We start from the raw sequence: 27,440 nt of genomic DNA on the forward strand, positions 1-27,440 counted from the left end.
CCTCCTTAGCTCTTCATAGCCTTTGGATGCTGCCTACTCTACCACATTGACCTTGATTCCCCCCACCCCAAACTTGAATCTTAGCAGACACCAGATCCCATGCCAAATACAAAGTTTTAGTCATCTGTTTCAGTATCTTTGTATTTCTTCATTGCCATGGAATGCTAGAATGGGCAAGCCTGTAAGACAGAAAAATAATAATGTGCAACCTATGCATGTGCACAGTCTAAATGAATCTAATCTATTAGTGTTCTCTCCACAAGTTCCATTTTATTTATTTTAAAATGTATTTATTTATTTTGAGAAGGAGAGAGAGCAGGAGCAGAAGAGGGGCAGAGAGAGAGGGAGAGAGAGAATCTCAAGCAGCCTCTGAGCTATCAGTGCAGAGCACAACGCAGGCTCGATCCCACAAAACAGATCATTACCTGAACTGAAATCAACAGTCAGATGCTTAACCAACTGAGCCACTCAAGGGCCCCTCCCCAAGTTCCATTTTAAATTATACAGCTACATGTCATAGATTTAAAATTTTCCTCTTCAGATGGCTTAACTAAAACTATGATAAACAAATCCTTTCTGATTTACAGGAACTTCCTAAAAGATCTCCTATTTGATATGTTATAAAAACTAGGAAATATGCAACTGTTAATATCAGAGAAGGAGGTAGTCTGGGAAAAAAATCATAGGGTCAGATTTATTAATGGTCTAGAAGATGCAAGAAAAGCAAACAAACTTGAAAATTTGCATAAATGTGAAGCTTAGAATATATTTCAAACTTTCAAGGGCTAGTGATATTTGGAAAGGAAGAGTAAAAATTTAGAAAATGTATTAGTTTGCTAAGGTTACTATAAACACAGATTTGGTGCCTTAAACGACAGAAATGTATTTTCCCACAGACCTAGAGGCTGGAAGTCTGAGATCAAGATGTTGCAGAGTTGGTTTCTTCTGAGGCCTGTCTCCTTAGCTTGGAGATGGCCATCTTCAACCTGTGTCTCCAACATGGCTTTCATCTGCGCATATCTCTGTCTGAATGTCCTCTTCTTATAAGGATACTAGTCATATTGGATTAGGGCCCACCCTAATGACTTCATTTTAATACCTCTTTAACAACCCCTGTCTCCAAAACAGGATTTGTACATATAGATTTGGTGGGAACACAACTCAGCCCATAACAAAAAGGACATGAAAAATATAATCCCATTCCAAGACTGCCTGTGTCCTCAGATGATTTCTGTTATGAATGATGCAGAGCAAAGTGACCCATTGTGGAATGAGAGATCAGGACCTGAAGTATAGATACCAAAGATGTTGCTATGGTTACATGAACAAAGGCAATATTAAAAGCAGCCTGAGTAGATGGGGCAATAATTTAATCATAAAAACTTGTAATAAAAATTGTGAGGTTTGATATAAATTTTATAGATTTTTAAAGAAAAAAAAAGCACATATGATCTTCTATTCAAAATTTGGTTCTTATGTTCAAATATACATTACAGATACTTTCATTCATTCATTTTATTCTGTCCATGTTTATTACTGGCAGCCTACTATGTGCTGTGTTATATAACCAAAGCCCAAATAATAGACAGTGTTTTGTTTTCTGGTGAACAATACCAACTTAAAAGTGAGCCTTTTGGCAAGTCAGTGTTAAATCAGCTTGCCTTTCATTTTAATTGTTTATTTCTTTTAGTTTTTATCAAGAGTAGGCAACATAAATTTTAGCTAGTTGTCAAATGAAACATATGTAGAAAATAATTACAGGGGCGCCTGGGTGGCGCAGTCGGTTAAGCGTCCGACTTCAGCCAGGTCACGATCTCGCGGTCCGGGAGTTCGAGCCCCACGTCAGGCTCTGGGCTGATGGCTCAGAGCCTGGAGCCTGTTTCCGATTCTGTGTCTCCCTCTCTCTCTGCCCCTCCCCTGTTCATGCTCTGTCTCTCTCTGTCCCAAAAATAAATTAACGTTGAAAAAAAAAATTAAAAAAAAAAAAAGAAAATAATTACAGATACATATGTATGCCATTGTTGTTTGTATTCAAACACACCATGGCTAAAGCAAAGGTTTTCCTGGTACTTCCATGTGTTTAGAATAGTAATTATTAATGGGTGCTCTTTCTTCAGTGGCAATATTTGAATTAAGAACAGTCACTATCAAGATCTGGAGCCCTCACTGGTGCCATGAAATTTGCACTCAGATTGTGCCACTTAATGACTCTGAAGATTCATATCTGACTTCCCTTAGCTCTAGATTTGAATAGCACTTCTAAGGAAATAACAAAAAGGATGTCTGTAAATCAAGAGATCCTCATGAAGAAGCTTATCTTTATCCTAAAAAGAGTGATAAACAGATAGTCATGACTAAATAAGACCCTTCCAGGATACCAAATGGCTGCTGGCAATTCCATGTCACAGGTTTTCAGGTAGTTAAATACAATTTTCAAAATGTCACCTTCAAACACCAAAGCTTGGTAGGAAAATTGCAAAACCCACAAAGGGAGAAATCACTATAATACAGGATGTCTCTGTTCATTCTTAATGGACTCCTATTACTCGAACAGACCATGTGACTTTAGAAAGTCTTTGTCTGCATTAAATTGCAGAATGGTTTGAACATACTACAGATGCCATGGAAAGCAAAGATGGACAATTTGTTTTCAAGCTGAAAACATGTAATGGTTGCCTAGTACAGAGATAAAAAATTGGCAGATGAAGTAACCCAAATTGACTTGTAAAACACTTGAAAACAAACAACTTTTCATTACACATCTCATTTCTCATCTTTAAGCTTTGGCAGTGAGCATTCTTTGGAGAGCTGGTCTGATGAAGAAAGCTTTTACAGCTCCATTTCATGAAAACCATTGTTTGTGTTTCTGAGTTCAATCGAAGTCAAAATTAGCAAGAGAGCAGGAAGAGTTAAAATGCCAGTTCCAAAGATCCTCTAGAGATTATTAATCAGCATTGCCTGTTCTCCATGGAATCTTTTTCTTATAAGTGAAGCAAGTCTGGCATTGCCAGCAAATGTCAATGCCATGCAGAGAGAATAGATAAATTTAGAACAAATGATTTCCCAGTTAAATAGGGACCAACAGTGAGTTTATAATAAAACAATTTGCACACAGTTTGCAATATGACAATGGTAATTGTTCTTACGTTGAAAACAAATCTCTACTGATGTGTGCCTGTGGCAGAGCAGAGCATGTCCTGATATAGCCCTTCCCACATCTACATACAGTACCAGGAAGGCCATTCAGTATTTGTTAATACTTGCCCAGCTTAGACAAGATCGTAACACATTGGGAGGCATAACTACACACAAGAGTTTTCAAATCCTTATTTTGAGCTAGAAATACAATATTCAATAGCAGATATTTGAAAGCAGAGAAAGAATAGAATGCCCTTTCATCTTCAGCTGGTGGTTCATATTCCTGTGATAGGGAACTTCTGAAAATGTTTTAATCCTGCCAGAGCACTGACTCTCAACCTGGATGTACAATGAAACCAACTGAGGAGCTTTAATAAACTGATGTCTGGAATCCACCCCAGAGACTCTGATTTAAGTGATTTGGGGTGTGGCCAGGCAGTGGAATTTTTAAAAGCTCCCCAGGTGATTCGGAAGAGCAGACATGGTTCAGGAAGACTGTTGGGGGAAAAAAATGAAATAATCAGATGACATTTTGCCATTTAAAGCTATAAAAGTTAGACCTACATAAAGAGTTCATATCCCATTTTTACTACCATCACATCAATCATCCAAATCATCATAGAAGATATGAATAATACAATGTTTGAACTAGAAGGAACCCAAAAGATCATTTAGTCCATAGATTTTCCAACCAGGGGTTCTTGGGTTTCTGGAAGTCCTTCAGGTAGTGTGTCAACCTCTCAAAATTGCAGCTATGTATATTTTTTTTTTTTTTGAGAAGAGTGCCCATAGATTCCATCAGCTTCTAAAAGGAGGAGTTGGCCCCCAAAAGTTAAGAACCATTTATGTAGTCTAAATCCCTCAATTTGCAGACAATGAAACTGAAGACCAACATGAAAACAGCAAAGAATATATTCCTCACCAGTCCCTCTAAGACATCTCAGAACTAAGCCATGATGGCCCATATGTTTTTACACAAACTGATTAAAATCCCAAACAAACCAAAAAAAGGAGCCCCAAACAGCCCACATTCTGACTGAGTGAAGATTTCAACCAGATAATTGAAGTATCCAGAACTGCAGAAATGGTAATATTTTTGAAGACTTTCTTAGACTTCACAGAGTAGAGTTCCACCAAATGGGGCCCCTGGCTAGGACCATTCCCCTCAAGGATTTCTCTGATTAAATATGAAATCAGGAAGTGAGCAAATGTTAGCCAAGCCCAGGCAGAGATCATGTAGTGCTCCCAATGTAGTGTTGTAACCTCAGTTCAATTTCTCCACAGTTTGTATCATGTTTGACTTATACCACCATTCCATAACCTTAGTAAAGTGCGGTTCCTATATATACTCATCAACGATGGCCTCATTGTGAGTCCACAGCCATTCATGAGAAAAAGATTCTCTAAGAGAGGTTACTGGTATGTCTACATATCACTCACATAACACATTACAACTCTACGTGGCAAAAACTAGAGGCTTTTTCTGCAACCAAGACCCAACTCTAGACAGAGTCACCATAGAAGGTAGAACTTTATAAGACATGTTTTGTCTTTAAGTTGTTGCTGAGACTATTGGGAATTATTCTAATATCTAATTTTCTTCAACTTTCTAATTCTGGCATATGCTAGCAGAATATTTTTGGAGTTCCCTCTGGGAAGATACACATAATATTAAAACTATTCTTCATTCAGTGTCAATATACAGAGAAATCTATCCAGTTAAACAGGTATAAGTTAGTAAGTTTGAAGGTTGGAGTCAAACCTGTGCCTACCTAACTCCCACAGATATTTTGATATAGTTATGACTAGGATAGAGTACAATGAGCATGGGTTTCAGGATCACACTTTTGTTTAAATCTCAGTCCTGCTCTTTATTAGCTATGTGACCCTAGGCAAAGTACTGAGTCTCTGAGACTCAATTTTACTTCTGTAAAATAGAATTAATTGCCCCTCCATCAGAGGGTTGATATTAGGTGGAGGCACTACCTAACACAGTGCCTTGAATATTAAAGATACTCAGATGCGATTCACCTTCTGCCAGTACCTTCTAAAGCTCATGTTCTTTCCACCAAGCCAAGTGACTTTTCAGAAATATTCCTATCCCTCTTCCTCACCTCAGCATCAATGAAAACTGAGGGGTTTTTTTTCATCCCTAAATCTTGGCAGCCTCACTTAAATGGTCTTTGATTTCTTGATTGTCTTTTAGATAGACTTTACATTTATTCACTGAAGCTTTTCAAATATAAAGCAGAAAACATTGCATTAATGAACAAAAGATGTTGAATACTATTATTCCCCTGTGCTTTGTATTCTTACTCCAGTTGCGATAATAGAGTAAAAGCTAATACCAGGAATTGAAAAAAGGAAAGGAGAAAAGAAAAAAAGAGCCAAGTCGAAGGGGAAAAGTAGGAGAAATTTAGGAGAGGAGGAGGCATTCTGGCACCTAGTCATTCATAATTCTGGACTGAGATTTATTTACAAAATGGTACCCAGTTTATTACTCATTCACTAAATATTCTCTGAAGAAAGCAAGTGTTTAATGGAAGACTAAAGGATCAGAAGATGTCAATCCATGAAGCAAAGGTAGGAAAAGGTTCTATGAAAATGAGATAACATCATAGGGTTGAGATTTGCTCAAGGGGCATTAAAGAAATTAATGTCTACCAGATAGTATTTTGGAGTCCTAAGAGATACAGCAGTAAAAGGACCTCAGTGTCATGACCATGTCATGTAGCCCTTGGACATTCTCTAAGCTTAGTAAGCAAATCTAGTGACATAGGAAGAAATAATAATAGAAATAAAATATTTCAGAAGTTCCCTAAGAACCTAAAGAAAATCTAAAAGAAAAACACCTAAAAGAGGCCCATTTTAGGTTTTCCTCTGCTTTTTCACATGTAGGCATTTCCCAATAATTTGCAAAATGCTTTAGAATTTTAAACAAACATCAGACTATACATAAAAAGAAGAAACAAGCCTATGTTTCAGATTGGTGATTTCAGGCTTGATGTATAATTACTGCTCAGCATTCAACTGTTAAAGTCACTTGGATGTATTTCTCTCATCTTTTAATTTATCCACCATTTTTAAGGCAGCAGCCTCAAAACTGTTTGCCAGGGCACACAGGAATTTTTTTTCTAATTTTACATTGTTCCACTTGGCAAAAAAAAGAAACTGATTATCAACTACATTGTCCATAGTTCTTAAAAACTGGTCATACATTGCCAGGGATTCCCAACCTTGAATTTCCTACGTGAGTAATTCTCCAGGCTGGAGACATGGCTGTCAGACCTCAGAATACTGTCAGTGCCCGGAATACCGTTCAGAGCTCATTTAAATTCAGATGATAAGACTTCACATGGATGATTTTGTGTTTGCAAAGAAAGAGGGACGAAAAGTCATTTTCCTCTCCACCTCAAGCTTAGGGTTAGCCACCAAGGGAAACTACCCCTCCTCAGTTTCCCCCTGAAACTCTATGTAAACAGCTTGAAGCCAAGGGAAATCAACTAACCTTAGCTAGTAAGATCAAGGGTTATGTCCCTCCTCTGGGACAGCTCTGGTTCTGATCCAACACAGAGGGAAAGGTCCAATGTTATTATGTGCATGCCTACTTCCTCCTTGTAGGTAGCAAAAATCAGAGGAACAGGAACAACAACAACAACAACAACAACTAGATAAATAAATAAATAAATAAGCCAAAAACAAAGCTAAATACGAAGGAACGGGAGCTAGCTCGAAGAAGGGAGAATAAGAGATGAAAATCGCATGCTAATAGAAACGGAGCGGATGGATGTTTGAGATAGAGATAATGATGCCTCCAGCAGTGTCAAGCACTGCTTTTTTCTCCTCCTGAAACTACCACAGGCACCTTTACAAAAGTTGCTATCTCTTTCCAAAGTTGGATATAATTTATCTTAAAGGCATCTTACTGGTTAATACATCTTTACAATAAACCCTCTACAAAGTGTAAAGAACTGAAGAAATAAATTGAAGTGGCTTTTAGTGGTGGCTGGGGGTACCAGATTGACAGCTTTGGAAATAGATGGCTTCTTTTCCTCCGAAGACTAGATACAGGCTGATAAGCAGAAGTGTGAGACTTCCCCAACTGCTTCCCCACTGTGCCTTCACCCTGACAAAGTAATGCTGGCTTCGTGAAAGAAAGGACAAGTCACCTTACCCAGGCAGTTCTCTGCTGACACTACTCAAGAACTGCCATTTAGCACCAAGGCGTTAGGAGCATTTTCCTCACTACCAGCAAAACAGAGGCACCACTCTTATTTCACTTAGAACAGTGAACAGTCAAATCAGATAGTTAATGACTTTTGACTACCCTCAACTCCACTGGATTCAAAGCGCTGAACTTAAAAGTGAAAACTAACTTGAGTTTCCCATTACAATTTTCCACAGCCATCTAGTCCTCTAACAGTCCCCAGCACTAAATCAGGTAATGCAGTATAGTGTAGCTATTTTATCTGGTTCTCCCAAAGATATTTGAAATGAGTACTCCGCCATCCATGAAATCAAATGAATCTCGGGGACATTTCTATTTATGCAGTGTGAGGGGGATCTTTCAACAGAGAAAGGAAAAGCATAAAAAAGGATGGAATGCTTCCAAGAGAACAAGTAATGTACATTTTCCTTTCTGAAAGAAAAGCAGCAAATACGTATGAAAAATTGAGGGGCATGAGTTAAAGTGGAGTCTTAACATCATTTATTTATATACTGAACATAAGAACCACTAAAGTCATCTTCATCACATAACCTTAAAATGAGCAGAGACCAATTTAACACGACTATCAGATTACAGTCAGTAGAAGTTAGAAAACATACGCTTTGTTTATCTTACACTTTCCTAAACAATCATGCACAGCTTTCCTTTGTTCCAGGAGTCATTCAAGCATATAATAAAGAGTTCCAGCAAGTTGAAACCTCTTGTATCTGGTTATTTTCAGGGAGTTGTAAACTTGCTGCCGCCAAGTCAGTAGTTTTCTTATGTTGTCAGCAAGGATTTTGAAAAATGCCATCATCCCAATTCTTGTTAGCAAAGAGCTTCTCTATGTTCAGTCCTTTCCATTAACCCTCATTAACACTTTGCTCGCTCTTTTAAAATAATTTGAAACATCTCTGCTGCTTTCAAGGTAGAAAGCTCTCGTGTTGCAGTGATCGGTCCTCACTTACTGTTCCCTCAGCTGTTACATCTTTCTCACCCTGACTTTTTGCTCCTGTATCTCAGAGCAAATCCCCTACCTTCAGCCTTATGGGTCCTCAACTGGTTTTCCCATACATTTCAAATTTTGTCTTGTCTTTGCTCATCTATTAGTTCATTCATTCCTTCCTTCATAGAACAGACATTTATGTAATATCTCCTTGTGTCTTCACTTGTCCCATATACATGTTGGATCGAATTCAAGATAAAATATTATGCAGTTGTAAAGGCACTAGAATAGAAATCCTGGATCCCTTGTGTCAACTCTGTCATCCATCAAGTATGTGATCTTGAAAGACTCACTTTCCCTATATACACCTCTCTTAATAGGGCTATGTCATATCTAAAATCACTTACAGCTCTGAAATTCTACAATATCATTGTAACCTCAGGAATTCAGTGCAAACAGATAAATCCACACCACGATGTTAGTAGCTCTGAGATACCAGTTTCAAGATACTTACATTTTCAGTGGTTGAATACAGGGGCCCTCCTAAAGGAAAGTAGGGAAATGCTGACTTTCATACATTGGGCATTAATGAGCAAGCGGAGGAGTACTTGAGTCCAAAGTGCTCAGGTTCCATTTAGACTAGTCTTGACTATTAGGCTATTTACTGCCTGCAAGTCATCTCCTGCCATTCTCCCTTTACGCACTCCAAGCAGGCCTTCACCTCCACACGTCCAACGACTGCCCTCATGAATGTTACCAAATGACTTCCACAGAGTTTGGTCCACTAGTCAACTGTTACTTCTCATCTTACTTTACTCCTCATCAGCATTTGACATATTTTATCATTCCCTCCTTAATACACTTTATTATTTGGGCCTCTATGACTCACCCACCTCTCTCCCTAACTCACTGGTTACTCCTCATTTTTCTTTGCTGGTTTCTCTTCTGTACCTCAAGCCCCTAATGTTGGAGTGCTCTCAGCACTGACTTATTGGTCTTATATTTTGTGTGCACCCACTCCCTTGGTGGTCTTATCCAATCCCTTGATTTTAAATTCTATATATACGCCAAAAAACCCCACAAATTTATATCTTTACCCAAGACCTCTTTCCTGAACTCCAGATTGATATATCCAGATGGCTAACAGGCTTCTAAAAAGAGAATTCCTGATGTTCTTGCCCAAACCTAATCCAGACAGTCCAGTTGATGGAAGCTCCATCTTTCCAGATGCTCTGTCAAAAAAAAAGTCTTCGGGGGCATTTTAGTCCCTTTATTTCTTTCATACCCTACATCTAATCCATTAGGATATTGACTCTAGTTTTAAAAATGTATCAGAATGGAATTACTTCTTACCTCTCTCTCCTAGAGCTGCAATAGCTTCTTAATAGGCTTTCCAGCTTCTATACTTGCCCCTCAGAAACTTCTCTCAACACAGAAGTCAGAGTGGTCTTTGAAACACTATGTCAAGCACTCCATTGGATCACCAACGTTTTCACAATGGCCTACTGGTGCTACATCATAGAGGCCTTCCATAACCCCTCTGATTTCACCTCCTACTACTGCCTCCCTTGCTCACTTTACTGCACTCACATAGCCCTTCTTGCCTCAAACACAACAGGCATAGCCTTGGTGTCAGCTCTTCTGCCTCACACACATCTGCACAGCAAATTTCCTCACCTCCTGCAAGCCTTTGCTCACCTCATGCCTTTGCAATGAACCTTGACCATCCTACCTTGATCAGGCACTCCTCATCTTTCTTATCTGAATCTACCTTTCCCTTTTCCATAGCATTTATCACCTTCTCATGTTCTATATAATTTACTTATTACAATTTTTGCTCATTTTCTGCCCTCCCATGCCAGAATGTAAGCCATGGGATAGCAGGAATCCTTTCCTATTTGTTCATCGATGTATCTCAAGTATCTTCGGTACCTCATGTTTTATATTCGTTAACAAATGATGAATCAATAGATCACTGAGTGATGGGTGAATAGGGAAGACTGGTTTTATAGCTATCAGATAATAGCCAACATCACACGAAGCTACATGTGAAATAATAAGCTTAATACAACTTCATTCTAATTATACAATCAACGCCCAATCCTGCTGTCCCTTCTTGATCATTTGATATCTGTGATCGATAGAGAGTCTTCGGAGTTCATGTCTCCTCACTGTGGAGACCCTTGCCCTTCATCCATCAGAACTCACAGAAAAAAATTGTAATCTTGGGCTGAAGAGACATGGAGAGTTCTGTACTCATCCTGGCAGACATAGAATAATGCCTATAAGATAGCTACCTTATATTTCTGCTATAAAAAGTATAAAAAAGAAGAGCAGTAATTAACAGTTATTGAGACCTAACCCTGTGACAGACATTATTCTGAGGTTTCACAAGTATAAACTCATTTCTTCCTTGCAATAACCTCCACCCCCTGACCTCACACTTCTCTCCCCATTATTGGATGTGATCCATCTAGACAACAATCAGAAAGTAACAAAAGTGCAAGTGGGTCAGAAGGGAAGATACAAAACTGAAGAAACAGACCATGGCCTTTAACATGTCTAAAGAAAAATGTTATCTCTGTTAAGCACAGCTGCCATATCTCCATGAAGCCAGGTTGAGAAAATGTTTATGTTGACACATTGAAGGTCAAATATTCCAGGGTAATTAGATTTCTCCAAGGTGAATTATGGAGACATTCTAGTTAGAAGCAGATACAGAACTTTTGCTGTCCAGCCATAAAGCAGCACTGACTTGACAAATACACGTAGGCACATTTCTAAGCATTTTTGCTTGTAGCTTAATCAATTGTTTTACATATTTTCTGTTACTAATCTTTTACAAATTTCATTAGGATCATAAAAATTTACTAACTTACCCATCCAGAATTCAGTATCATTTCGAGTAGCTTTTTATTACCCTATATTTTCATCTCCATAAATACAAGAAAAAATGCAATTTCAACTTCTTTGAAGTCACCCTCTGCCTGCTTTCAATCATGTTAACCTTCTCAAAGTTGAAGACCATCACTTGCCCAGATATTTTCATCAACTCATTCAGCATACATTTATTGAGTTGCAATTACAGTGCTAAGCCCAAAGAATCATAATCCACAGTCCCTCAATCAGAGAATTCAGCGTCTAATAGTAAAGGAGAAACAAATACATTGAAATAGCTTCCTGTAAGAACCTCAATGTCCATAAAAAGAGAATTAGATAAAGGAGACATTTATTCCCATGAAATTGAATACTACAATTTAAATGAATAAATTAGATTTAAATGCATCAATATGGCTACTTTTTAAAATATATTGAGTGAAAAAAGCAAATTTTCAAAAGATGTATGCAATAATTGCACTATGTTCTCTACAACAACAAAAAAGATTATAATATGACATTACGTATTGCTTACAAATATACAATGTGTAACAAAAATTAAAACCACAGATTGAGAGGTTAGGTACCAAAATCAGATTAGTGGTTACTTCTGGAGAGAAAGAAGATGAATGGGATTGGAAAATGTGTAATGTGAAATTCAACTTGATTGGTAAGGTGCTATTTCTTTATTTAAAGAAAAATATTTGAAGCCAGGAATTTTAAATGGTAAATTTTGTTAATCTGGGGTGGTAGGATATATGGCATTTTTCTATATTTTAATGGTTTTTCCCCCCTAATGTCTTCCAAATGTATAAATGGGAGAGAGGAGAGTGAGGACAGGTGTTGCACTGAAAACACCATTCACAATAAATGGGAAGTGCCAAAGCTACAGAGAATGTACCAGAGATAAAAGCAGATGTCCAGAGCAGCAGTAGCAAGAGCTGTGAGGTTAAAATGGGGAGGAACCAGTGGATGGGAGCGTTCCTAGAAACCTTCCTAAAAATGCAGATGAAGTCAGGCGTGAAGAATGACCAAAAGTCATACACGCTGAGATGAGCAAGAAGGACATTCCAAGCAGGAATGGCAGAAGGAAGGACAAATCTGCAGAAAAGAGTATGGAGCATTCAGCAGAGACAGAGCCTCGGGAGACAGTCTCAAGTTTGAAACTTAACTCTGCTACTTATTAGTGACCTTGGGAAAGTCACTTAAACTCTTCAAAACTGATTCTTCAGCTTGGACATGGGATAATAATATCTTCCTGGTTGCACGATTGCACAGGCCAAAGAAAATATATTCCAAGATGCCTGACATATAGTGATACAGTAATGCACACAAATGAAGATTACGATTAATGATTATTAAATGGGACTAAGACTCAGGTCTCCTGATTCCTGAGTCAGTGATCTTTTCATAACACTGCATTGCTGATTTTGTAATTTAGCATTATCTTATATTCATGTGGCCAAACTTTCACAGTAATAAAGCAAGTGACCTCGATGGAGTCCTGGACAACTCACTGAATCTTAATTATAAAATATGCCTCTTTAAAACAGTATGGAAGTTCCTCAAAAAATTAAAAATAAAACTACCATATGATCCAGGAATTCCACTTCTGGGTATTTATCCAAAGAAACCAAAATCACTAACTCAGAAAGATACATGCACCTTAATGTGCACTGCAGCATTATTTACAATAACCAAGACATAGAAACAACCTAAGTGTCCATCAATGGATAAGTAGATAAAGAAACTGTGGTATATATATAGTTGACCCTTAAACAACACAGGTTTGAACTGATCAGGCCCACTTATATGCAGATTTTTTTCAATAAATACAGTACAGAACTGTAAATGTATTTTCTCTTCCTTATGATTTTCTTCATAACATTTTCTTTTCTGTAACTCACTTTAGTGTAAGAATACAGTGTGTAATAATTTAACATACAAAATATGTGTTAATTGACTATTTATGTTATCAGTAAGGCTTCCAGTCAACAGTAGGCTATTAGTGGTTAAATTTTTAAGAAATTAAAAGTTATACATGAATTTTGAACTGCATCGGGGGGGGGGGGGCAGTGCCCCTAACCCCCACATTGTTCAATGGTCAACTATCCATAGTAGAATATTATTCAGCCATACAAAATAACGAAATCTTCCCACTGCAACACAGGTGGACCTTGAAGTCATTAAGCTAAGCAAAGTAAGTCAAAGAAAGACAAATACCATATAATCTCACGCATAGTAGAATCTAAAAGAACAACAATAACAAAAGAAAACAAAAAACCAATCTTGTAGATACAGAGAAAACATGGTTGGTTTTCTCTGGTGGTTGCCAGAGGCAGGAGTGTGGTGTGGAGGGGGGCCAAAATTGGTGAAGGGAGTCAAAAGGTACAGACTTCTGGTAGTAAAATAAATAAATCTCATACAGCATGGTGACTCCAGATTAATAATACTGTTTTGCATATTTGAAGGCTACTAAGAAAGTAAATCTTAAAAGTTCTCATCACAAGAAAAAATTCTGTAACTATGTAAGGTTACAGATGTTAACTAGACTTACTGTGGTGATCATTTTGCAATATATACAAATACTGGATAATTATATTGTACACCTGAGACTAATATAATGCTGTATGTCAGTTATATTAAAAAATATCTCTTTTTGGTGTGCAAAGCAGCTCCAGACTCTGCCTCTCACTCCATATTGTTGATGGTTTTCTAAAACATTTCTAATTATTTTGTCTGTCCTATATATGACCCTGAAACAGTCAAAGGCAGAACTTTTGGGCAATTGGCTTCCCAGTTGTTGAGTCAGCTGCTGGCTAAAATTTGGAATGCCAAATTTGTCTCAGCCAGGATTTAAAGTAGGAAGTTACATGTTTAATGCCTTTATGTGCCTGGTCTTCAATATTTACAAAAAAAAAAAAAAAAAAAAAAACAAGTGCATAGGACTTTGGTCACATTGCTGTTATTGATAAAGCATTCACAGATTTCTTCAATAGATTCTAATATATTTTTCATTTTATTTAGGTTGTTATGCTTGTTTAGGTTGAAAGAAAGTTTAAAAAGCATTAAAAACGACAACAACAACTTCATAAGACTTACACGATGCTGGGTTATGTGAATGGTATACGTTACTCTGAAAGTCCCCAGGCCTCTTTTATCATAGTCAGTATCAGTTAAAGAGAGGCTCCATCCACATGATTCCCAAGCACACCTCATTCCAAAGCAGATCAATGGTACCTTGCCACTCTCCTCAGCCAGCTGCAGCATGAGCTCAGCCCAAATTTGGGCAATTGAATTATTTTTCTCAGTGAGGTTTTAGCAACCATTATTACTATCCCAGGAAGTTGTCCTTTCTTGGAGATAAACTGTCATGACAAACTCTGTTTTCTATTTAGCACATATTTCCAAATTCCATTGCTCTGCATGGAAGAGAAGAAGCATATGTTGCTTCTCAACACCACTCACTTCAAACGACTGAGAAACTCAGGGTTGTTTAGGCCACAGGAGCAATGGACATACACCATCCAGAAATCTCCTATTGTCTGACAAAAATGCCACAAGCTTGCATTGATAACATGCTATTTTTGTTCACCATTAACCCATTACCGCTGCCAGCAACCCTTTAAAAAAAAATCAGAGCTCTCAAAAAGACTCAACCATCTCCATACCTTTTCTTTCATCTCCCAAAGAACAAAGAAACAATTCTGTGATTTTATCAGGGTTAGTTAACGATATTAATTAAAGGCACTAACTGTATCACATTGTGTTTGGTTGCAGTAGTGCTGTCACAGAGGGGATTTAAAATGTTCCAAAAATGACATCTCAGCCCTTGAGAAAAAACCCCACACAAAACCACAGCCAGGATTGGTTCTAGTGGTTGACATTTGGATCTATGTTCGAGACAAGGAAGCCAGAAAGAAAATAGGCCAAGAATCAGCAATCCTTTTAATCCAATGTCCTTTCAAAGTAATGGGGAGCAAAATATGCCACCCTACAAAGTGCCTCTTTAGCACAGGATTACTTTGAACTGAAGGCAACTAAGAAGAAACACTTCTCTGCTGCCCCCATTGTCCTAAAAGCATTGTCCTAAAAGCAGGATACAGATTTGTAAAGGGGTCCACTCTTCCCTCTACCAGGAAGGACAGACATTACTGAAGATAATTCTGGACACTTTTCAGCCCTGAGGGGGCACCAGAGGAATCTAGATAATAAACTCCATTAACTAGAACTTATCTGCCATTAGTTTCCCCATATATTAACCTTACCACAATTTGCCACCCTAGAAATTCAAAGTCTTTTTCCTTAGTCTTGTCCCTTCACTAAAAATGTATAGCATATTGTTCTTTTCTTAAGCGCTAAATGCCCAAGTTCTAACCACCCCTTTGAGTTATTCATTACTGAGTACTCCCATGTGTATATAAGACGCACTTGGTAATAAACCCATTTGTTTTTTACCTGTTAATCTGTCTTCTGTCAGTCTAATTTGCAAGGCACCAACCAATGCACCTAAGATGGGTAGAGGGAAAGAGAGTTACAGTAAAACCTTGGATTGCAAGTAACTTGTTCTGTGAGTGTTCTGCAAGATAAGCAAACATTTCTTTTTTTTTTATTTTTTTTAATGCTTACTTTTGTTTTTGAGACAGAGAGAGACAGAGAGAGACAGAGAGAGACAGCATGAGCAGGGGAGAGGCAGAGAGAGAGGGAGACACAGAATCTGAAGCAGGCTCCAGGCTCTGAGCTCTCAGCACAGAACCCCGCTCAGGGCTCGAACTCGTCAACTGCATGATCATGATCTGAGCCGAAGTAGGACGCTCAACCAACTGAGTCACTCAGGTGCCCTGATGAGCAAACATTTCTAATAAATTTTAACTTGATAAAGGAATGATGTCTTGCAATACGAGGAGTACCTGATGCCAAATGTCACATGATCACAACTGAGCCAATGGCTCTTAAAATTCGCTTTGATATACAAGTGCTTTGGATTTACAAGCATGTTTCCAGAACAAATTATGCTTGCCAACCAAGGTTTTATGGTGTTTTCCTCCCCTACAAGAGCATACTAGAGGACAGGATGGGGCTGATAAACTGCCTTTTTCTATCTTCTCTAAAGAGATTACCCATCTCTGAGATTATTGGTCTAGTGTCTTCTATGATCATAAAACCTCCCAGTAATTGTGGGTAAGGGATAAATGAAGATAGGAAAAGCCATGATTTTCTTTCCATTTCTAATTTTGGGAACTTCTGAAATTAAAGGAAAATTTTCTCTTTTTTAAAAGAAGCAGAGGCCAGTAGGCACAGTACATCTGATGATGTTTTAAAGGTAACGTTTTGGAGTTCATCCCCACGGATAGGCTAGGCAACAGCAGAGAAATCTATGGAACTTCGATTAGCCATCACAGTTTTTCATTTTATTTTTTGATTAACTTTTCTCATGCATAGCTGAAAAACACTAAACAGAATGAAAGGCAAGTTTTGTAATTAGACTAGATTGCCCAGGGCGAGAGAAAAAGAGACACAAGCAAATCCTGTAATTCAGCTCCTAAGTAACATCCTCCACATGATAGAGTTCCTTCATACATTTTTTAATCAGGTTTTAAAGTTTTGCATGTATACACTGAAATGAGTGTTTCTTTTGGGAAAATGTATTTGTTTGCATCAAGGCTTTCATTTTCTCTTAAATACAACTTTGCCCCTGTACTTTATAACATATAGTACATAAAGGTATGTGGAGGCAGAAAGGAAAGGAAAAATATCATGAGAGACAAGTACATGATGAAGCTTACATAAGTGACTATAGCTCTTTCAAAAACACTATTCACTTGGAGATAAAATTGGGATGTGGACCAAATCATACCCTCTGGGATAGCAAATAAAAAACTAAGTGTAGTATCCTTATTATGTGGAAAACTGCAGAACTCCTCATATAGAAAAATATCTGATTTAAGATAAAATACACTTTCATTCGACAAAATCTTCCATGTTATCTTTATGGCCAAAACAGAAAACTGTGGATGATGTGATAGAATAGTTGAAGGAGTGTACCCAAAACAGTATTGATGGTTCAATGTCATCCTGCAGCAAGGTTTCTCTTTGCCTTGGGACCAAGAGCATTTTTCATCAATAAGTTATATAAAAGAATAAGCCCAGCATATTAGTAACAAGTATACAAACTGAAAGGATTAGTGAAGATGGTAAAATAAGTATGTTAAGATTCCAGAAGGACTCAAGAAGTATAGGCCAGAACTAACAAGATACCTTTAGTAAGGATAATTCAGGAAGGTATAGTTCTACATTGGGATCAAAAACTTGGGTGCAAATTTAGAAAATGATGGAGAACTAGGAGCTAGGGTCTGTATTAGAAAAAGTCCTAGGGGCACCTGTGTGGCTTAGTCGGTTAAGCATCTGACTTTGGCTCAGGTCATGATCTCTTCATTCCTGAGTTCAAGCCCCGAGTTGAGCTCTGTGCTGACAGGTCAGAGCCTAGAGCCTGCTTCGGATTCTCTCTCTCTCTCTCTCTCTCTCTGCCCCTTGCCCCCCCAAAAATAAATAAACATTAAAAAATATTTTTTTTGAAGAAAAAGTCCTGAATATGGAATTAGAGAACACCAGTGATTTAAATCAATTTAACTTGCTTATTTCCATCTATTTTCTCATGTAAAAACTGGGTATAACAGTATCTACCTCTCGGGACTGTTAGGCCATTTAAATGAGATGACATGTGAGACCAAATCTTATAGCAGTCTATGTGGACTGAGGTCTTATGAGCCCCCACACAATGTCAGGATCAGTTCAAGCAGTATCATGCCTCTACCATGGTTAGCACTAGTCAAACCAGAGAATAACACTGTGATGAGGTATAGGGGCCTTGATTTTAGAGGAAGGGAAGAGAGTTAGAAAGTGTTTATTGGACATCCATTTGTGAGTCAAATAGCAGGTTCTGGGGATATTCATTAGAAGCCATGGTCACTATCCTTAAGGAGCTCTTACTCTAGAAACAAAGGATGAGAACGTCCATCTAGAAGTTGGCCAGTGTCTTACCAGCTCTGTAAGCAAAATCAATGAGAAACGGTTGTCCAAGTCACCTACTCCATCTAACCCAGTGTTTGTATCTACACAATAAACATTTTTTGAAAAATGAGTGATATAAGTTTTGCTTGGAAAGAAGATAAAGGGAGAACAAGAAAACTCTCTTTAATATTTTGCAATTCTAATTTCAGAGGGAAGAGATCTATATTTGTAGCTCTAGAGAGCAGAACTGAGGCAAAAGGGTGAGAGGACAGGAGGCAGATCTGAGTTTTCTACAGAAAAACTTTACACTAATGAGAGCTGCTGAAACAGAGAGGACTCGCCTAAGAACTGGTAAGTGCCCCATCACCGAAAGTGTCCAATAAGGGGCTACCCGGGATGGTCAGGATGTTCTAAGGAAACTCCTACACGGAGCGGTTGGAAGCCGAACTATATGGGAAAAAAATTACTTTCCATTTTAGAGGTGCTCGTGGAAGAATTACAAGGCTGTAGTTCTAAAATCCAGTGCCTGTGTGCAAAGCCTGTCACACTAAGGGCTGGGAAATTAAACTGGGCAATAGCATTTGGTTCAAACAGAAAAATCAAGAGGGAAGATGACAACTTAAAAATTATCTCAATTTATAATGAGGACTCCACTAACTGTGTGGCATCTGGTATTGGTATGTATAGATGTACAGTCAGTCTTCAAGCTCCATGGCAGAAAGTTTTCCTGGAGTCCTTGGCTCTGACATGGGAGTCTGAATTAGAACAGCTATTCCATAACTGGTCAAGTGCATAAAGGAATTTCTCTCAGCGTGCTTGCAGAGGAGAGTCATTGCTTCAGATGTAATAGTTTATGTAACAATTCCCAGATGCAGACTCATGTCCCCCAAGACAGTCACTTCCCTATGCCTACCTAGAATAAAATGAAGCAAGTGGAGTTAACCCCAGACCGGAATGAAAGGTGCACCCATGTCCTCATTAGGGGCCACCCTCTAAGCCCTAATACCTGAACACCTCATGCTGAATCACCCTCAAGAAAAATACTAATGATAGCACTGCTGGTACTCAGTCATGGTAGACACCATGAAGATGCTCATGAACGTCCTCTATTTGATAAACATTGTTCTATAACAGCACAAATACTTATTATTGTAAGATCAATTATCATATTTTATCTGAGCCTGAGAATCCTAAAGCTTGGCCTTCTTTGTGTGTCTCTATTCAAAGAGCACAAGCTATGGTGTCTTTTTGTGAGATATTTGCCTTCATAACTAAGACATACTGTCTGAGACCTTAAAGTAAGATTTGGATAGCAGACCGAAATTATCCCTTCAGGATATTTGTGTACTTGTACTCCTCTAAAAGTTATATGTCTTTGCTTTAAAAAAAACCAAATCTGGGGCACCTGGGTGGCTCAGTAGGTTAAGTGTCTGACTCTTGATTTCTGCTCAGGTCATGATCTCACATTTGTGGGATCAAGCCCTGTGCCAGGCTCTGCGCTGAGTGTAGAGCCTGCTTAAGATTCTTTCTCTCTCTCTCTCTCTCTCTCTCTCTCTCTCTCTCTCTCTCTTTCTCTCAAAGAAAAAAATCTACTTAAGATACAAGAAGAAAAGAAAGAAAGAGAGAAAGAGAGGAGGAAGGAAGGAAGGAAGGAAGGAAGGAAGGAAGGAAGGAAGGAAGGAAGGAAGGAAGGAAAGGAGGGAGGGAAAGAGGGAAGGAAAGGGGGAGGGAGACAGGCAGGCTGGATCTTTCTCTTTCCAGGCCTCTTAATTGAGATCCAGGGTTTGTGAATCTCTGGCAATACAGGACCCTTTGCCTGGTACCCTGCTCTTTTATGTTCGATACCACATCAGGGACACTGATTATACTTAAAAGCTAATATATTTATTTATGGTTCTTAATGGCTCTTTCCATTGCTGCTTTACCTCTGGTCCTATTAATTAGAATCAAGGTTTAAAAAAAAAAAAAAATCCCAAATTTTCTAGCCAGAGTTGCATGTAGAAGCAAAACCAAAGGCTTAACACAAAAGGGAAGAAAAACCGTGAAAAGTCCATTTCCAAAATTAACAAATAGAGAAAGCCTGAAAACCACACACCCCAGGGCTCCATTTTGTCTTCAAGAAAAATCAGGATCTAACTTTTCACTCAGAAGTTTCCATCTCAGGCCACTTCAGCAGCACAACATTTCAATTCTATTATTTAAGAAATGGTTTGAAATATTCCCCAATTCCGCTTAACACATCCCAGAGCACATTTCCACGGTGTGTAAGTGCACTGCCAAACAGCCAGCTCGCTGCGAACACAGGTGGGAGAGCTCGGCCAGCAGGAGAGGTTACATTTGTTTGGCAACTTCCTTCGGGCTGTTAGAGCTGAGACCACGAGAAGCTAAATTGAGAAGTGCTTCTTGACGTCTGTTGTAAACTAAGCTGAAGAGCAAAGGGCACTGCCCGAGGCCTGGAACAAAGGACAGAGCAGGAGCGGTGATGAGCCACCTGAATGATCCTGTTCCTCAGCAGGGTCACAAACCAAAGTGCTTTCCGAGGCCCATGGCTGCCATTTGGAACCTCTGGCCCTTCTGCATGAACGCCAGACCCCAGACCAGCAAGTCAGAGACAGTACTTCAATCCACCTCTCCAGCCTATATTTAATTTTTTCAGCAAACACGGTAAAAAATAAATGAGGTTGTACTTAACCTGTCAAAGGCCTCACCACCTTACCTCACCAGAGGACTTCTGACTAGTTGGTTCTACCTTTAGTGCTACCTCCATTGGCCACAAGTTGTTATGTTAAACTCAGCCTCAAAAACGCTTAGGCTGTAATCCACAATCCGTTTTTCATTTAACGTCTAAACGTTAAGACAAACAGAAACCTCATCAGTAAACAGTGTGACAGTTATCTTTTTAACTGTCATTTCTGTAAGCTGATACACATCCCCTCCTAAATCAAGCTCAGATGTATCAGTTGTTCAAATACAAACATATTTAGCAGATTTCTGTCATTTCCTCATATGTATATTAATTTGCGAATGACTCACTTCATACATCTTGATAAACCTGAAAAACTATCTGTTGAGTTATTCACAGATGCCGGTGCTGATGCTGGCAGGGCGGAAAGCTGACAATGTATGCAGGGTCAGCGATGGGGGGGGAGGGGGGGCGGGAAGTAGCTGAATGTCATGGCCCTGGGATCATTTTAATCTGTCTTGGGGTGCAAGAAGTGTCACAGAGGTTCGCCTGAAATAAAAGTGTCCCTTTCCCTTAGCTTGTTTTGTACCACCTAATCCTCTAACTCTTTATTAAACATTATCTTTTCCATCTGCTCTAGTGAGTGTTCAGCACGTTGTGGACCAACTCCAGGCTGATTGGTTTTTATGGGCAACATGATCTCAGTTTTATGCACATACTTAGGATTATCTCAAGGACAAAGAGGATGAACAATCCATTAACTCTAATAAGCAACTACACATCTCAAGATAGTTACAGCATATATTTGATTTCAAAAGAAAAGGCTGGATTAAAACATGTCCAAAAACATCTAACCTCCAACATATAGAAATAGAATTTTCTGTTCTCCATGCTCTGGCGAGCGCTCCTACTAGAAATCACGTCTCAGTCCCACTCAATCAGACTTTCCAGCCCTTAAATCTTATTTTAAGATCTGACACTACAGCAAGAAAAAGATCCTCTTGAAAGCCCTCCTCGTGATGATCTGTGGGCAAAGCGTGCAGAAAGTACACGTGCACGCTCACACACACACGCGCGCGTGCACTTTTTTAAAGGAAAATGCATTGTTATTGCTTTATGTAGAAAACTTATTTCTTCAGTAACTTTATAATTACATGGTTTCCATGGTTTAAAATTATAAAACCTCAGTCATGAAAATTTAGTCAAATACACACAGTCACCTGAGAAAGCCAATTTATATTCTTAGCCAGTGTTACTGACAAGTATTGGAAAACCATTGCTAGTGTTTATTTCAAAATTTAGTCCAATGCAAAGTAATCTACTAGGACCTCATTTGCCCACATTATTGTTAAAAGTTTCTGCTTACTTGATTTTCATAAGAATTCCTTTTAAATACTCATCTCTCTTTGCACCACTGTTTTATTGATGAGCTCAGTCTGTTTCTTTGGCTGACCTTTCAAACAAAGATGCTTGCTTTTTCTGTTACTTTAAATCTTTATGATCCTGTAATAATAACAATTATGATGGCATCTGATCACACTGTATATATTAATGACAAGACATATCTGGCCACTTGTCTTCACAGCTTACTGATCTCATTGATGAGAGCTGTCAGGCTGCCTCCTTGCAACTTGTAATTCAAGGTAATTAAAAACTAGCTTTTTTAGCAGCTTGAACTTTGTTTTGCAGTGAATTGGAAATATCGCATGCTGCAGAAATAGAGAATGTACTAGTCACCTGCTCGGCCTTATGCCAAGAGAAGGTGTGAAAAACAGGTACAGGAGTTAATCACCTATCCAGAGTGAGGACTTTCAAGCCCTTGTATGTGTGTTTTTATTCATTGTTTTGCTCAAGGGAAGAATGCTAAAGTGCAGAGCCGAGTATCATCTTCTCATTGCAGTTTAGGACCTTATTTAACAGGTCAAAGCCAAGGTAAAGCCAAGGTGAAGAACGAGGCAGGCATGCATAAATGGGCCCAGGCTGTCCAGAAGAATGCACCAGCCAGCAGTGCCGGCCTCTGGGGATGGAAGAAGAGGGCTGGGGTGGCAGGAAGAATTACTTTTCACTGGGTTCTATTTTGTTCCATTTGAACATTTTACCTGATGTTCATATTACTTTAAAAACAAACAAATGTAGTGATAGCTAAATAGCGTTTGCCCTCCCAGCACCGTGACAAGCAATCCCAAAGGTCAGCACCAGCAAAATGGCGCAGGAGCCAAGGCTGCCACCGGGAGGCCCAGCTCCTCACTTGTTTTCCTCTTGACCGCAGCCAGTGTCCTTAGACTCTCACCCTGTTAAAGCAAGTGCCCAAGAAACTACCTGACTACTGAATACAAATGAAGGATGACAGTCATGCTTTCATGCATACACATTCAAAAGCAATGTCCAACTGAAAGGAACGACACAAATCTTCATCGTCAAGACCGTTGGAAACCAATTTTCCTAGATTACACAATTGGTTGGGGAGGATGCCTGTGTGTGTTCCAGTTTGGAGGGAAGAGGAATATCTGTGCAGGGAAGAGGAGGGCTGTGATCATGAGCAGAAGATGGAGTCCTGGACTGGAGGACACCCCACCAGGGGCATAGGCGGGCCTGACCATGCACACCTCTGCACAGGATGCTGGGTAAACCGGGTCCTTACTCCCAGCCCCTCCCAATGGGGCTGGTGTCTGTGCGAGCCCTGAGCACAATGATACCCATAAAACACTGTCACTGCATCCCTTCAATGTGGTAGAGCAATTGCACCTGGCAGAACCCTGGGCTAGTGAAAGTATTTCTGCAGGGTTCTTAGACAGCTCTCCATGAGGCTGCTCTAGCCTTCCTTAGCTGCTTGACTTTCCCCCTTTCTGCCTTTCAATGCCCCCTTGTGATACTGCTTCAAACCCAAATTTTCTTTTTCTAGACACATATGCATGCATTAGAACACAGACAAAAACTTACCTACTTGAGAATTAAATTTTTCACCTCTAGGCAAGTTAGTAAGGCCCAACTCATTCATCTTCTCCTATTTGCTGTTTTCGGCAATATAATTACATGGCACTGACCAGTGAAAATGCTGGTAAAAGGCTTGTGTTATGACTCTGTGCCTGCCCTGCATGCCCATGTTATTCTGCATAGAAGTTAGCATGGGAACACCAGCTCCTGTTACTGAATAATCCATGTGAGATCTACTTGACGACATCTGCTTTTGTGTCCATATGAGAAATTATTACATTAAGATTATGCAGCATTGACCTTTTTTTTCAAAATGGAAACACCTTCTTTGCCTTTGCTTCTTAAAGTAATAAATGCCTGCTTTCCAGAAACCTAACACCAGAGAAATACAAAGTTGTAAATAAGAGGTCTCTTCATAATTTTCTCTGACTAGGATATCCACTGTTACCAGTCTGGTATATATTTTTAGAGATACCTGTTATGCACAATCACTAATGAGTGTATATTGTACATCCTCTGCCAGAACTCTGTTCCAAGAGACAAAATCTAATGCATGCTATCTTAAGCACAAAAAAAAAGTCTCACATCACTTAAAGAATCCTGGTAGTTTCAGGCATAGCTTGATCCAGGGACTCAAATGATATTACCAGGACTTGGTTTCTATTTGTCTCTCACCTTTGCCATTCTTCATGTTGGTAGTGTTCTTGGGGTCCATATCATGTCCACAAACAGCTCCAGGCTTACCTGTCCTCAGATTAAATTCTAGCAACAAAAGGTGGAAAATCCATTCTTACTATTTCTTACACAAGTCTTATGATCTGTATGGATCAACATAGCTCAAACGATCACCTCAAACCAATCAATATACCCAGGAAAATGAAATGCTCTAATTGACCAAGATTGAGTATCACACAAACCCCTGGAGCCAATTGTGAAGTCAACTCCTTCCTGTTCACATGGACAGAGAGTGGATGCCTCCAGAAAATCATGGGCTGTTGACAGAAAAGTAAATAAGTGCTAATAAACAAAAGCAACAAACACCCCCAATACATTCGCTTCTTTCACCAAAGGCATCAGAGCAAGCTACAAAATTTGTGGGATTCAGTTCGCCATGAAAATATGGGATACATATTCAAAAAATCCTAAAAAGAAAAAAGTGGCATTAATGGTACTAAAATATAACACTGTTTTTGCTCTTCTACCTTCTTCCTGTCAACTGATCATGGTGTTTGTTTTTTACTATCTGATGTTGTTTTAAGTAAAGAAAAATTAAAAATTCAATTTATTAGCATGGATATAACTATTCATATTTATATTTTCTGTATCAGTTTTGAATGCAGATATAAAGCTCTTAACTCCTGTATGGATTACCAAAATTGTACAACTGGAATTTTGCAGCTCCTACCTACATACAGATTTCATTCTTAGGCAGAACAGTGGAAACAAACTCAATTGCTTTAATTTCACCTCTTGATAGGTGCACCTTCTACAACACTGTCTACGTGCAGCTTACGGATGAGTTAGGAAAGACTTAAAGGAAATGTAATTATGTGTTTCTCTCTTCTCCCTGTACTTCTATGCCATCATTTTTGGCACAAGTGGTTGGCAAATACACAGACGTAAGACAAGCATGAAAGGATATGGTAGGGTCTCTCAGTCATTCACGGTTCTCAGAACACCATTACTTCTTTCTGCATTCAAAGCAAGTTTTGGTTTGCATGGAACACATGGCCTCTTGGAGCCATCAGGGCCCCCATCTGCTCACCTGGAGATGGAAATCCCTTACCTTATACTCACTTGAATCTCCTTAAACTCCCACACATGATGAATTAATTAGAATTCTATGTGCAGGGGCATTGGGAATGCTATGTGTAAATGGTAAAGGGTGGGAAAAATGGGAAGTGGGAAAGGATGCCAGGCACACTTACTGCATTTGTCTTTTCTGCTCATGCACATGCTCCATTCTCTTATCAAATCTCACGTATAAAACACAAATTCAAAAATAAAATTCTTGGGGTGCCTGGATGGCTCAGTCAGTTGAGCATCTGACTTCAACTCGGGTCATGACCTCACAGTTCTTGAGTTTGAGCCCCACGTCGGGCTGTCTGCTGTCAGCGTGGAGCCTGCTTCAGATCCTCTGTCTCCCACTTTCTCTACCCCAACCCACTTGCTCTCTCTCTCTCTCTCTCTCTCTCTCTCAAAAATAAATAAGCCTTTAAAAAATAACTAAATAAAATTCTTAAGATTTCCAAGACAGCTACAGTCAAGTATTAAACCAAGTTCAGGAACTTCTGAGTGTCAGGCTTATATGACTGCAGAGGTCACAGGCCCAAGAAGTTGGCCTTCGGTCTCAACAAACAGAACGTGGTTAAGGAAACCCACTGCTCAGAAAGAAAGGAGGTTCCACATAGAGTAGTGGTAACAGCTATGGCAAAAAAAAATAGAAGCATTTCAAATATCTGCCCTGCAAGTTATGAGTACTCAATCAAACCTATTGCATGTAAAATTCATTCATTCTTAATGGTTACATAGTATCCCATTGTATGATTGCACCATAATTTATTTTAACAGTCCCATATTAACATTTCAGTTCTCTCCAATTTTTCAATAAGGCTTTTATGAATATTCTTGAAAATTCATGTGATTATTTCCCTAAGATAAATGTTTAGTGGTAGAATTGCTGAGTCAAACAAGATGCATGTTTTAAATTTTTTATATACCTTACCAGACTGCCTGTCAGAATGGTATACCAGTTTATACCAGTGGTAGTATATAATAAAGCCTGTTTCCCCATACCAAACGTAGGATATTACCATTTGTTTTTGTCTTTGACAATCTGAATGATGAAAAATGGTATCATTGTACTTTTTTTGAATCATGGCTGAGGATGAGCATCTTTTTATGCTTATTGTTAAATTTCATCTTTCACATTTCTGAACATACAAATTCTCTTTGGGGCCCCCGTCTCGCATTCAATGAGAGATGAAGAAAAGGGAATGAATTGAAACAATATGCTATTATTATTTCCTACCAAAATGAGGGACAATAATTACAGCCACCATTTAAATGAAGTGCTTACTACACCTCATGCACATTATACACATCATCTCTTCAAATCTTCACAGTCTTCTTGAATCTTAGAAATCAAGACTAGTGTTACCCCCCATTTTATAGAGGAGAAAACAGAGGCTTGGAAAGTTTAAGTAACAGTTAGGTGGTAAAAAAAGGACTCTGTTGGAACATGGGTCTGTCTAAAACCAAAGTCCTTAAAAACCTCCCTAAAACCCTGGTATCCAACTATATGTTCCTAAACTCCACCTAATGTTTCTCATTTTCATATTAATATGGCACCTGTTCTGCATCTGGTTGGATTTGAGCATAAAATAATCCTTAACCACAGAATGGCATTGTCTAATAGCTAGAAAGCCCTGAGGATGTTAACCAAAAGGCAGAATGTTACCTAAACTCTATCTGTCTGGCCAGAAGCTGAAAGGCAACTGGGAAAGCTGAGTGTGCATCACTCATCTTGAAGCCTCGTAAAAGAAGGGAAATTGTATTTGCAAGTCCAATTTCTGAATGTTTGAGGAAGCCTCGCAGGAACACTGCAGTGAGGAGTTAAAATGAGGACCCAGAGAGGGGATGTG

The 27,440-nt window shown here is 38.9% G+C and overlaps 1 long non-coding RNA gene across 3 annotated transcripts in view; it reads right to left on the bottom strand.

The window, feature by feature from the left end:
- Positions 1-27,440, bottom strand: part of LOC109502441 — a 117,927-nt gene that overhangs the window by 41,351 nt on the left and 49,136 nt on the right. The window contains exons 1-2 of one of the 3 annotated variants that reach the window (XR_002161036.3): positions 21,213-21,317; positions 15,627-15,677 (exon numbers count right to left, since the gene is read on the bottom strand). This is a non-coding gene — a long non-coding RNA (uncharacterized LOC109502441). Of the gene's footprint in view, positions 1-15,626; positions 15,678-20,895; positions 21,128-21,212; positions 21,318-27,440 lie in introns of those variants that run through there. The other 2 variants (XR_006584473.1, XR_006584472.1) reach the window with 2 other exon arrangements.

The sequence above is a fragment of the Felis catus genome, chromosome C1, assembly GCF_018350175.1.
Source record: "Felis catus isolate Fca126 chromosome C1, F.catus_Fca126_mat1.0, whole genome shotgun sequence".
Taxonomy (NCBI): domain Eukaryota; kingdom Metazoa; phylum Chordata; class Mammalia; order Carnivora; family Felidae; genus Felis; species Felis catus.